Source organism: Lithobates pipiens, unplaced genomic scaffold (assembly GCF_037356315.1).
Source record: "Lithobates pipiens isolate NorthernLeopardFrog02 unplaced genomic scaffold, aLitPip1_a1.2 Scaffold_28, whole genome shotgun sequence".
NCBI classification, from domain to species: Eukaryota; Metazoa; Chordata; class Amphibia; order Anura; family Ranidae; genus Lithobates; species Lithobates pipiens.
Window position 1 is genome coordinate 115,207,721 of NW_027507789.1, and position 11,526 is coordinate 115,219,246.

General features: G+C 39.4%; 1 pseudogene; it reads right to left on the reverse strand.

Moving 5' to 3' along the window:
• Nucleotides 1-893: 893 nt before the first annotated feature.
• Nucleotides 894-2,360, reverse strand: LOC143934797 (SCAN domain-containing protein 3 pseudogene; annotated as a pseudogene).
• Between the last annotated feature and the right edge of the window lie 9,166 nt (nt 2,361-11,526).

Below are 11,526 nucleotides of genomic sequence, written 5' to 3' on the forward strand. Positions count from 1 at the left end.
AGTGGTAAATGGTTTGACTCATCCCTGTAAATTTATACATCTGCAGGAGATACTCAAGGGCTAGTTAACCACTTCCCATCTGGCCAATGTACATATACGGCCGGGTGGGAGCTCTCTACTTCTGAAAGGACGTTCAGGAACGTCCTTTAGAACAGTGGTCCCCAACCTTTTTGGCACCAAGGACCGGTTTTGTGGAAGAATATTTTTCCAAGGCCCGGTGGGGGGGGAGGAATCGCGATGTGGTGCCTTATCGGTTCAATCATCCTGATACCATAATATCGGGACGATTGAAGTGCATTATTTATATTATTACAATATAATACAATGATTATATAGTTCAACTCACTGTAATGTAGAATCAGTGGGAGCCCCAAGCTTGTTTCCCTGCAACTAAACAGTGTTATGGTGTCAGGGTGACTGAAGCACGTTATTTCTATTACATTGGAATATAAAATGAAATAGTTCTACTCACCATAATGCAGAATCAGTGGGAGCCCTGAGCTTGTTTTACTGCAACTAGGCGGGCCCATCTTGGGGTGATAGGAGACAGTGACACTCGAAGTGTGTTGCTTATGTCCAATCTGCTCCGTAATCTTGTTTTGGTTGCTGTCACTGCAGAAAATCCAGCTTCACAAACATAGGATGTTGGAAATGGCAGCAAGCTTTTCAGTGCTTTTGTGGCAATTGCAGGATATTCTGCCTTGACTTTAATCCAGAACGTATGGAGGTTTGATGTCGTCTCAAACATACTTTTAAGGCCACCATCATTTGCGATCTCAAGCAGTTGATCCTCTTCTAGCACGGACAGAGTGGATTCACCTGGCTTATTCACAAATGGGTCACGGATCCATTCCTTCCCAATTCGGGGGTCTTTTGAGGATGGGAAATAATGCTCAAATTCTTTTGAAAGCTGATAAGAGGTGATCATGCACCAGCTGTGTGAAAGAAGGTTCTGGCTCAGTCTCTTTCAAAAGATCTGATAAGGTTGGAAACATGTCAAAAATACCATTGTTGACTCGTCGCCCCCATAATTCCAGTTTGGCTTTGAATGCAGCCACTTTATCAGCAGACTTAAACACAGTTCTCATTCTCCCCTGAAGTGATAGATTGAGTTCGTTGAGCAGGTTAAATATGTCACACAAGTAAGCAAGTTTTGTGACCCATTCTGTGACACTGAAATGTGCTGCAAGTGGTGACTGTTTTTCAGAAAGAAATCTCTGGAGCGGCTCTCGTAACTCAAACACTCTGCTCAGTGATCTACCTTTAGAAAGCCATCTCACTTCTGTGTATAAGAGAAGACGTATGTGCTCTGCATCCATCTCCTCACAGAGCTGTTCGAACAGACGTGAGTTAAGGGCATGTACTTTAATGTGGTTGATTATTTTAATCACAGCCTGCAAAACGTTGTTCAGTTCAGGTGACATTTTTCGGCTAGCCAGCATTTCTCTATGGAGGACACAGTGCGTAGACTCACATTCGGAAGCAAGCTCCTTGACCCGAGTGGTAAAACCAGAAAGCCGCCCAGTCATGGCAGCAGCTCCATCCGTGCATACACCAACACAAAACGACCAATTCAGTTTTCCTGACATATACTCATTTAAAGAATTGAACAATTCTGCAGCTGTGGTGTTGGTCGGCAAGAAGAGTGCACATAGCATATCCTCATGGACATCCTCCTGGAAAACATATCGAACAAAAACAAGCATTGTTGCCTTGTTGTCAACATCAGTAGACTCATCGACTTGTATGGCATACCATGGTGACTCCTTAATTCTCTCTATCAGTTGCGTTTCAATATCCTCTGCAATTTCATTTATTCGTCTAGCTACAGTGCTAGCCGAAAGAGGAACATGCGCCACCTTTTCAACCGCAGCCTCTCCTAAAATTTCACGGCAAATGTCCTTTGCAGCAGGCAGGATCAACTGTTCTCCGATTGTAAATGGTTTCTTAGATTTAGCAATACGGTTAGCCACTAAGAATGAGGCTCTCAATGCAGACGCATTTATCGAAGAGGTGGTCTTCAATAATTGCTTCTGTCCTTCGTGTTCACGTTTTTTTCTTTTGAAAAACTCAACCGGCTTGTCTTTTAATGAAGGGTGTTTGGTCTCCATATGGCGAAGCAGTTTTGAAGGTTTCATGGCTTCATTGGATAGCCGCTCACCACATATTATACAAAGCGGGTTTGGAGAATGTGAATCACCTGATGCAATGAACCCATAATTTAAATAGGACTCTTGGTATTTTCTTTTAAATGCAGCTTTCTTTTTGTTTGCAGTCTTAGAACAGTCTTCTGTTGTCTCATCATTGGGTCTTTGCCCCTTTTCAAAAAAGCTCTGCAGTGACATTTGTTTTTTACTCATTTTGGCTAGTTGGCAAAGCCTGCCACCAGATGGGAATTGCACTGCTGCGGCCTGTCTTCAGATGGGAATTGCCACTGTTTCGGCCTGTCTTCAGATGGGAATTGCCACTGCTGCGGCCTGTCTTCAGATGGGAATTGCCACTGCTGCGGCCTGTCTTCAGATGGGAATTGCCACTGCTGCGCCCTGTCACCAGATGTGGATTGCCACTGCTGTGACCTGTCACCAGATGTGGATTGCCACTGCTGTGACCTGTCACCAGATGTGGATTGCCACTGCTGCGGCCTGTCACCAGATGGGAATTGCCACTGCTGCGGCCTGTCTTCAGATGGGAATTGCCACTGCTGCGGCCTGTCTTCAGATGGGAATTGCCACTGCTGCGGCCTGTCTTCAGATGGGAATTGCCACTGCTGCGGCCTGTCTTCAGATGGGAATTGCCACTGCTGCGCCCTGTCACCAGATGTGGATTGCCACTGCTGTGACCTGTCACCAGATGTGGATTGCCACTGCTGTGACCTGTCACCAGATGTGGATTGCCACTGCTGCGGCCTGTCTTCAGATGGGAATTGCCACTGCTGCGGCCTGTCTTCAGATGGGAATTGCCACTGCTGCGGCCTGTCTTCAGATGGGAATTGCCACTGCTGCGGCCTGTCTTCAGATGGGAATTGCCACTGCTGCGGCCTGTCTTCAGATGGGAATTGCCACTGCTGCGCCCTGTCACCAGATGTGGATTGCCACTGCTGTGACCTGTCACCAGATGTGGATTGCCACTGCTGTGACCTGTCACCAGATGTGGATTGCCACTGCTGTGACCTGTCACCAGATGTGGATTGCCACTGCTGCGGCCTGTCTTCAGATGGGAATTGCCACTGCTGCGGCCTGTCTTCAGATGGGAATTGCCACTGCTGCGGCCTGTCTTCAGATGGGAATTGCCACTGCTGCGGCCTGTCTTCAGATGGGAATTGCCACTGCTGCGGCCTGTCACTGCTGCAGCCTGTCTTCAGATGGGAATTGCCACTGCTGCGCCCTGTCACCAGATGTGGATTGCCACTGCTGCGCCCTGTCACCAGATGTGGATTGCCACTGCTGTGACCTGTCACCAGATGTGGATTGCCACTGCTGTGACCTGTCACCAGATGTGGATTGCCACTGCTGCGACCTGTCACCAGATGTGGATTGCCACTTTTCTGCCCCCAGATGTGGATTGTCAATGTCAGCTGCCAGCAGATGTGGATTGTCACTGTCACCTGCCACCAAAGCGTAACAGATTGTCACTAATTGGTTTTATTATAACAGTCCTACTATAAAAGTATTATAATGGTCCCAGTATAAAAAGTATTATTAAAAGTCCCAGTATAAAAGTATTATTAAAAGTATAAAAGTCCCAGTATAAAAGTATTAAAAGAATTATTAAAAGTCCCAGTATAAAAATAGTATTAAACGTCCCAGTATAGAAATAATATTAAATGTCCCAGTATAGAAATAATATTAGATGTCCCATGATAGAAATAATATTAAATGTCCCAGTATAGAAATAATATTAGATGTCCCAATATAGAAATAATATTAGATGTCCCAGTATAGAAATAATATTAGATGTCCCATGATAGAAATAATATTAGATGTCCCAGTATAGAAATAATATTAGATGTCCCGTGATAGAAATAATATTAGATGTCCCATTGCAGAAATAATATTAGATGTCCCATTGCAGAAATAATATTTAATGTCCCATTGCAGAAATAATATTAGATGTCCCATTGCAGAAATAATATTTAATGTCCCATTGCATAAATAATATTTAATGTCCCATTGCAGAAATAATATTAGATGTCCCATTGCAGAAATAATATTAGATGTCCCATTGCAGAAATAATATTTAATGTCCCATTGCAGAAATAATATTTAATGTCCCATTGCAGAAATAATATTAGATGTCCCATTGCAGAAATAATATTTAATGTCCCATTGCATAAATAATATTTAATGTCCCATTGCAGAAATAATATTAGATGTCCCATTGCAGAAATAATATTAGATGTCCCATTGCAGAAATAATATTTAATGTCCCATTGCAGAAATAATATTAGATGTCCCATTGCAGAAATAATATTTAATGGCCCGTGATAGAAATAATATTAGATGTCCCATTGCAGAAATAATATTAGATGTCCCATTGCAGAAATAATATTAGATGTCCCATTGCAGAAATAATATTTGATGTCCCATTGCAGAAATAATATTTAATGTCCCGTGATAGAAATAATATTAGATGTCCCGTGATAGAAATAATATTAGATGTCCCATTGCAGAAATAATTTTAGATGTCCCATTGCAGAAATAATATTTAATGTCCCATTGCAGAAATAATATTTAATGTCCCGTGATAGAAATAATATTAGATGTCCCATTGCAGAAATAATATTAGATGTCCCATTGCAGAAATAATATTTGATGTCCCATTGCAGAAATAATATTTAATGTCCCATTGCAGAAATAATATTAATTTCCCAATTAATTAAATTAAATTAATTAAATTAAATTAAATTAATATTAATTATAATAAAATATTAGGAGTGCAGAGTGCACTGTACTTACAGTTCCAGCATGGGAGTGAGGGGAGGAGCCGTTGGAGACTGCGGGAAAGTAAGTTCAGTGAGGGTGGGCGGGGAGAGATGAGGTCACTCTCTCTCTCTCTCTCTCTCATTAGCCGCCGCTTCTGTGTAGCCAGCTTATGGTAGGGTGGGACAGCGGCGCGCCTGTGCGTAGCGCAGAGGGATGAGGTCATCTCTCTGCTTGTTCGGCCGGCCGCACCGCTGACAGTTTTCTCCGTCAGCGGTGAAGCTGAAGCCTTAGCCGGCCGTGGCCCGGGGATTGATAATCTCGGACCTGACAGTGTCCTTGGAGCTGCGGCCCACCTAGAGAGGCGGTACGGCCCGGCTTTGGGCCGCGGCCCGGGGTTTGATGACCCCTGCTTTAGAAGGAGGGGGATCGCGCTCTCGTGCCCGCGCAGCGGTGCGATCCCAATGTGCTTGTGTCACCCGGGCACGGCGCATCTCGGATCGGCAGGAGGGCTCTGTGATTGGCCCTCCTGATCACATTATGACCGTGTCCAATCACGGCCGTCAGGTGATGTAAACAAACAGCCGGTTGCTAGGCAATCGGCTCTCCTCTCCTCACACGGAAGTCATCGCTGAGGAGAGGAGAGCAGATCGCTGCAGCCGGCTGGTGATCAGTAATTATGAGCTGTTTTTACAGCTTTTTTACTAACTGATCACCAGTCTAGTGTAAACCTACAGTGTAAACACATATGTCCCCACAATACACGTCACCACACATGTCCCCAAATAAAAAAACACATGTCCCCCACATATGTCCCACTAAAATCACATGTTCCAATGATTATCTGCACACATATGTACGTGATCACCTGCACACATATGTACATGATCATTTGCGTACATAGGTCCCTGATCACACAAACCAATTATTATACACTTAACAGAATTTTTTTTTACCAAAAACATGTAGCAGAATACATTTTGGCTTAAATTTATGACAAAATTTGATTTTATTGGATTTCTTTTAAAATAGAAAAAAGAAAATATTGTTTTTTTTCCAAATTTCTGCTTTTTTTGCGCTTATATCGCAAAAAAAACGGAGTCGTGAATAAATACCACCAAAATAAAGCTCTATTTGTGCGAACAAAATGATAACAATTTCATTTGGGTACAGTGTAGCATGACCGCGCAATTGTCATTGAAAGTGCGAGAGCGATGAAAGCTGAAAATTGGGCTGGGAAGGAAGGGGGCGAAAGTGCTCTGTATTGTAGTGGTTAAAGAGGAAGTAAACCCTGATGGGTTTACTTCCTCTTTTTTTCCCTGCAAAGGTAAAGCATAATGGACTACTATGCATCGCATAGTAGTCCATTATGTGTCACTTACCTGACACAGGAGCCAGCGAAGTCGCCGCTGATCCCTGTAGTCCGCCGCATCCATCTTGCTGGTGGCGTCTCGCAGCTCCGACCAATGACAGCGGCGAAGCCGCGATGACGTCACTCCCGCGCATGCGCACGGGAGTCGACAAATTAGGCAAATCCATTCTTGGATTTGCCGCATTTAGTGCGCCTGCGCGCCGCTGTCTACGGCGCATGCGCCGTAGACAGCGGTGCCCATTTTCGGGCAAATATCTCCTAAACCATATAGGTTTAGGAGATATTGCTTGGACCTACAGGTAAGCCTTAATCTAGGCTTACCTGTAGGTCAAAGTGGTTTGAAGGGGTTTACTTCCTCTTTAAGCAGATGGAAATAAAGGAAAGAAAGCCTAAAAAATTTAGTTTTCTGGTATTCATTCTTCTACATTTTGTAATTTTCTAATTTTTATATTTCTGAATTCTGTAATTTTCATATTTCCATATTTTCTATTTTCTTTGATTTTCTAATTTTCACATGTTATAATTTTCATATTTTATCATTTTCATATTTCAGATTTTTCTAATTTTCATATTTCAGATTTTTCTAGTATTCTAATTTTCATGTTTCTGAATTTTATAATTTTATATTTTCTAATTGTCGTATTTCCAAATTTAATTTTTTTGTTTAATTCTCTAATTTTCATATTTTCTATTTTTTAATTCTTTAATTTTCATATTTTCTCATTTTCATATTTCCAAATTTTCTAATTTTCATATTTCCGAAACTTAAAGTTTTCTAATGTTCATATTTCTGAATTTACAAATTTTCATATTTTTGAATTTTCTAATTTTTTATTTTCTAATTTTCATTTTTCTGAATTTTGTAATTATTATATTTTCTAATTTTCATATTTCCAAGTTATCCAATTTTCATATTTTCTCATTTTCTAATTGTCATAGTTTCTAATTATCAAATTTCCTAATATTCTAATTTTCATATTTCCGATTTTTCTAGTATTCTAATTTTCATATTTTGGAATTTTATAGTTTTATAGTTTTCTATTTTATAATTTTTATATTTCCAAATGTTCTTATTTTCTATTTTTATAAATTTTTAATTCTCTAACTTTCATAATTCCGAATGTTGAAATTTTAACATTTTCTAATTTTCTATTTTTTAATTATCTAATTTTCCCATTTTATAATTTTCCTAGTTTCTGTTCTTTTACTTCTCTAGTTTTCATATTTACAAGTTTTCTCATTTTCATATTTCTGAATTAACAAATTTTCTAATTTTCATATTTTTGAATTTTCTCATTTTTATATTTTCTAATATTCAATTTTTTAAATTTTCACATTTTCTAATTTTCACATTTTCATTTTAATTTTTCAGAATTTTCTCATTTTTATATTTATTAATTTTCATATTTTCTAATTTTCTATTTTTTAATTCCCTAATTTTCATATTTTTTCTAATTATTATATTTTCAAATTTTAATATTTTCTAATTTCCAAATTTTTCGTTTTCTAATTTTCACATTTTTTAATTGTCATATTTTCTAATTGTCATATTTCCAATTTTTTTAATTTTCATATTTTCTCATTTTTTATTTTCTAGTTTTCATTTTTCTAATTTTCTTACTTCCGAATTTTCTATTTTTCAAATTTTTATATTTTCACATTTCTAATTTTCATATTTACAAATTTTCTAATTTTCTATTTTTCAAATTTTCTATTTTTCAAATTTTCTATTTTTCAAATTTTCTATTTTTAAAATTTTCTATTTTTCTCATTTTCATATTTCCGAATTTTCATATTTCCAGATTTTCTAGTTTTCATATTTCTGACTTTTCTATTTAACACATTTGTCCAAGTTTGTTAAAAAAAATCATTTGGATCTAAACAAAAATTGCGCAAGGCTAATATTATACATTTATATCAGTCTCTGCCCTCGAGGAGCTTACAATCTAAGGTTCCTAACTCACATTCACAATAGGGCCAATTTACCTACAAATGTGCATTGTGAGTGTGGGAGGAAATGAGAGCCTAGAGGAAATCCATGCATGTATGATGAGAACAAGTAAACTCCATGCTGGTATTTTCATGGTTGGGAGTTGATCCTATGCCCCTAGTTCTGTCAGGCAGAAGTGATAACAGCTAAGCCTTTCTGCCTTATTCACACTATTTTCCCCTTTGCTTCTTAGAATTCCATTCTTCTTCCTCCAGTGCCTCAACTATTTGCCCGTTTTCTCTCTCACCACTCTACACTTTCTATTGGCTGCCACATTCTGCTTCCCCTTGCAGCTCTCATATACAATTGCTTTAACCAATCGTTTTGAGATTTTGGCGTTTACATGTTTAAAACAGTTTTTTTTGCTAGAAAATTACTTAGAACACCCAAAATATTATATATATATATATTTTTTTCTAACACCCTAGAGAATAAAATGGTGGTCATTTCAATACTTTTTTTTCACACCATATTTGCGCAGCGGTCTTACAAGCGCAATTTTTTTGGGAAAAAACTTTTTTGAATAGAAAAATAAGATAGCAGTAAAATTAGCCCAATTTCTTTTTATATTGTGAAAGACAATGTTACACAGAGTAAACTGATACCCAACATGTCACTCGTAAAAATTGTGCCCACTCGTGGAATGGTGACAAACGTTTACCCTTAACAATCTCCATAGGTAACATTAAAAAAAAATTCTACAGGTTGCATGTTTTGCATTACAAAGAAGGTCTAGGGCTAGAATTATTGCTCTCACTCTACCGATCGCGGTAATACCTCACATGTGTGGTTTTAACACCGTTTTCATATGTGGGCGCTACTCACATGTGTCTGCTTCTGCATGCGAGCTCGGCAGGACGGGCGCGTTTACATTGTTTTAAATGATTATTATTTATTGAGGGATAACGCGACAAGAGGTGGTGGGGCGGTAGCTAAGTCGCTGTGGACTAGCTTGGGCCCCAGTCCTGGTCCAATGAATAGATATCTAACACAAGGTGAAGGAGAGGGAGAAAGACAACAGAGTATAAAAGACCGGCAGACTGATAGTAAGGACATGAAGGAGAAAAAGGGTCAGAATAAGATAACAGTAGAAAGTCGTTTATTCTCAGAGTCTAGAACAGAGCAAGATCTGGAAGTGGATGGAGAAGGAGTCACTGGAGGGGAAGAGGACCAACACATAGCACAATTACCAACAAAATTGGACATGGAAAAAATGTCTGTGGCCCTGGAAAATTCTTTAAAAGCAGAAAGGATAACAATTCATAAAGATTTGGGTCATATGCTCTCAAGAGTAGAAGAAGAAAAGACAAAGGTGGACTCCCATGTAAAAACAATAAAGGAGTTGAGGGGGGGAAATTAATTTATTAAAAAAGGAACAACAGGAACAAAGGTATAAAATAGAAGATCAAGAAAATAGGGAACGAAGAAAAAATTTGAGAATTCAAGGTATCCCCGAATCTATAAAGGAAGAAAATTTAGTAGAAATAATAACAAAGGTATTTAATCCTATTTTGGGAAAAGAAGAAATTAATATAATACAATTTGAAAGGATACATAGATTAAGAAGACCACAAGGGCTCCCTATGGAAAAACCAAGAGACATAATTGTCCGCTTTAAAGAGTAGGAGGTAAAAAAACAAATCTGGAGAAATTTGAAGAGGAAACCACCAATCGAATACGAAGAAAGAACTATATAAATTTTCCAGGACCTGTCGCAAAAAATTTTGAGAAGAAGAAGGTTGAAACCTCTATTGAAAACCCTTCAAGATCAAGAAATACAGTATAATTGGGGTTTCCCTGCATGCTTAATTGTGAATAGAAATGGAAGAAGTGCCAGACTAAGATTTATTGAAGAGATCCCAGATTTCTGCAAAAAAATAGAAATTCCAATACCAGAAAACCCTCGAGATCCAATCCTTAGACAAGAACAAATAATGATACAAGATGATGCACAATGGCAACTGAGCTCACGAAATAGAGTGCCAAGAGAAAATGTTATAAGTTGAAATACAATAGGAATTTCTTAATAAAATAGAGCAAAAGATTAAACCCATGAAGGAGGGGTGGAAGTGGGGGGTGTGGGGGGTGTGGGGTGTGGAAAAAAATGGAGGTATGGGGGAAGGGGTCAGGACATATGGCGGGTCCGGAGGGCCATCCTCTCTGAAAATATAGGAGAGGAGGACCCAATGTGCCAAATAGATTTCCAGCTTAACCAAAGGAGAGCAGAAAGGGCTAGACAGTGCCCCATAAAAAATAAAATCCTCTTCTGCTCTAGAGACCATAAGGTCCAAACAACAACAACACAGGGGGGGAGAGGAAGGGGGGAGGGGATGAGGATGGGAAGAGGTTTGTTTTAGAAAAATCTATGGATCTTTTTGCCTTGACTAAATGTAAGACGGCCCAGTGTGTCGCCTCTGATGACCCCAACTCGTACCCCCGATCGGGGGATGAGGGGGGACACCTGGCGGGACGCGCTGGGAATGGAATAGGAATGGAGTCCACAAGTAGTATAAAAATCCTGTGTTACAGTAATATCACCAGAGATAAAGTCCTCCTTGCATCAGATAAATACTAAAACAGCGCTAAAAAGCAAATAAAAATAGAAATAAAAAATATGATGGTAATGAAACCATAGGGCAATGGCAAACACCACGGCCAGCAGTGTTTATGTAGCAGATGGATATGTGGACAGTTCAGATAATTCAGTCCCTTTTCTCTTAGTGTGCTCCTTCCACCAGAGTAAGAATGCAATTATCCACCTCGTGAAGCGCACCTCTCTGGGGTACAAACTCACCAGACGCCGCTAGAAAGAGAGCCTTGTATCAGTGTACAAACACCGCTCTGTGCTGACACCCCACTTATCCAGAAGGTCCACTGGTCTCGGTACTCCGATTGTATCATAAAACACAAGGATAGATGTACAAAGCGTAATCCTGTTTATTATAATACAAAATTCCCATACAGCAGAAACCCCCCTTAGTCCTCGCTGCTTACATTTATCATCAATAAGCATAAAGAAATGAAATAGAGGGCGCTATCACCATCTCACGCCCTGACCGGTTTCGTCATTCGACTTCAACAGAGGGCGTGACAGCACGGCGTGATAGCTGATATATATACATCCACCCACTCCTTATTAGCCAATGAGAATTGCCCAGTAACAGGTGACATATCTAGCCTCATCAGCCGATTGGACATCATCAGCATGTAGGATCCATGGGGGAAAATTCTTAAGGCACAATGGA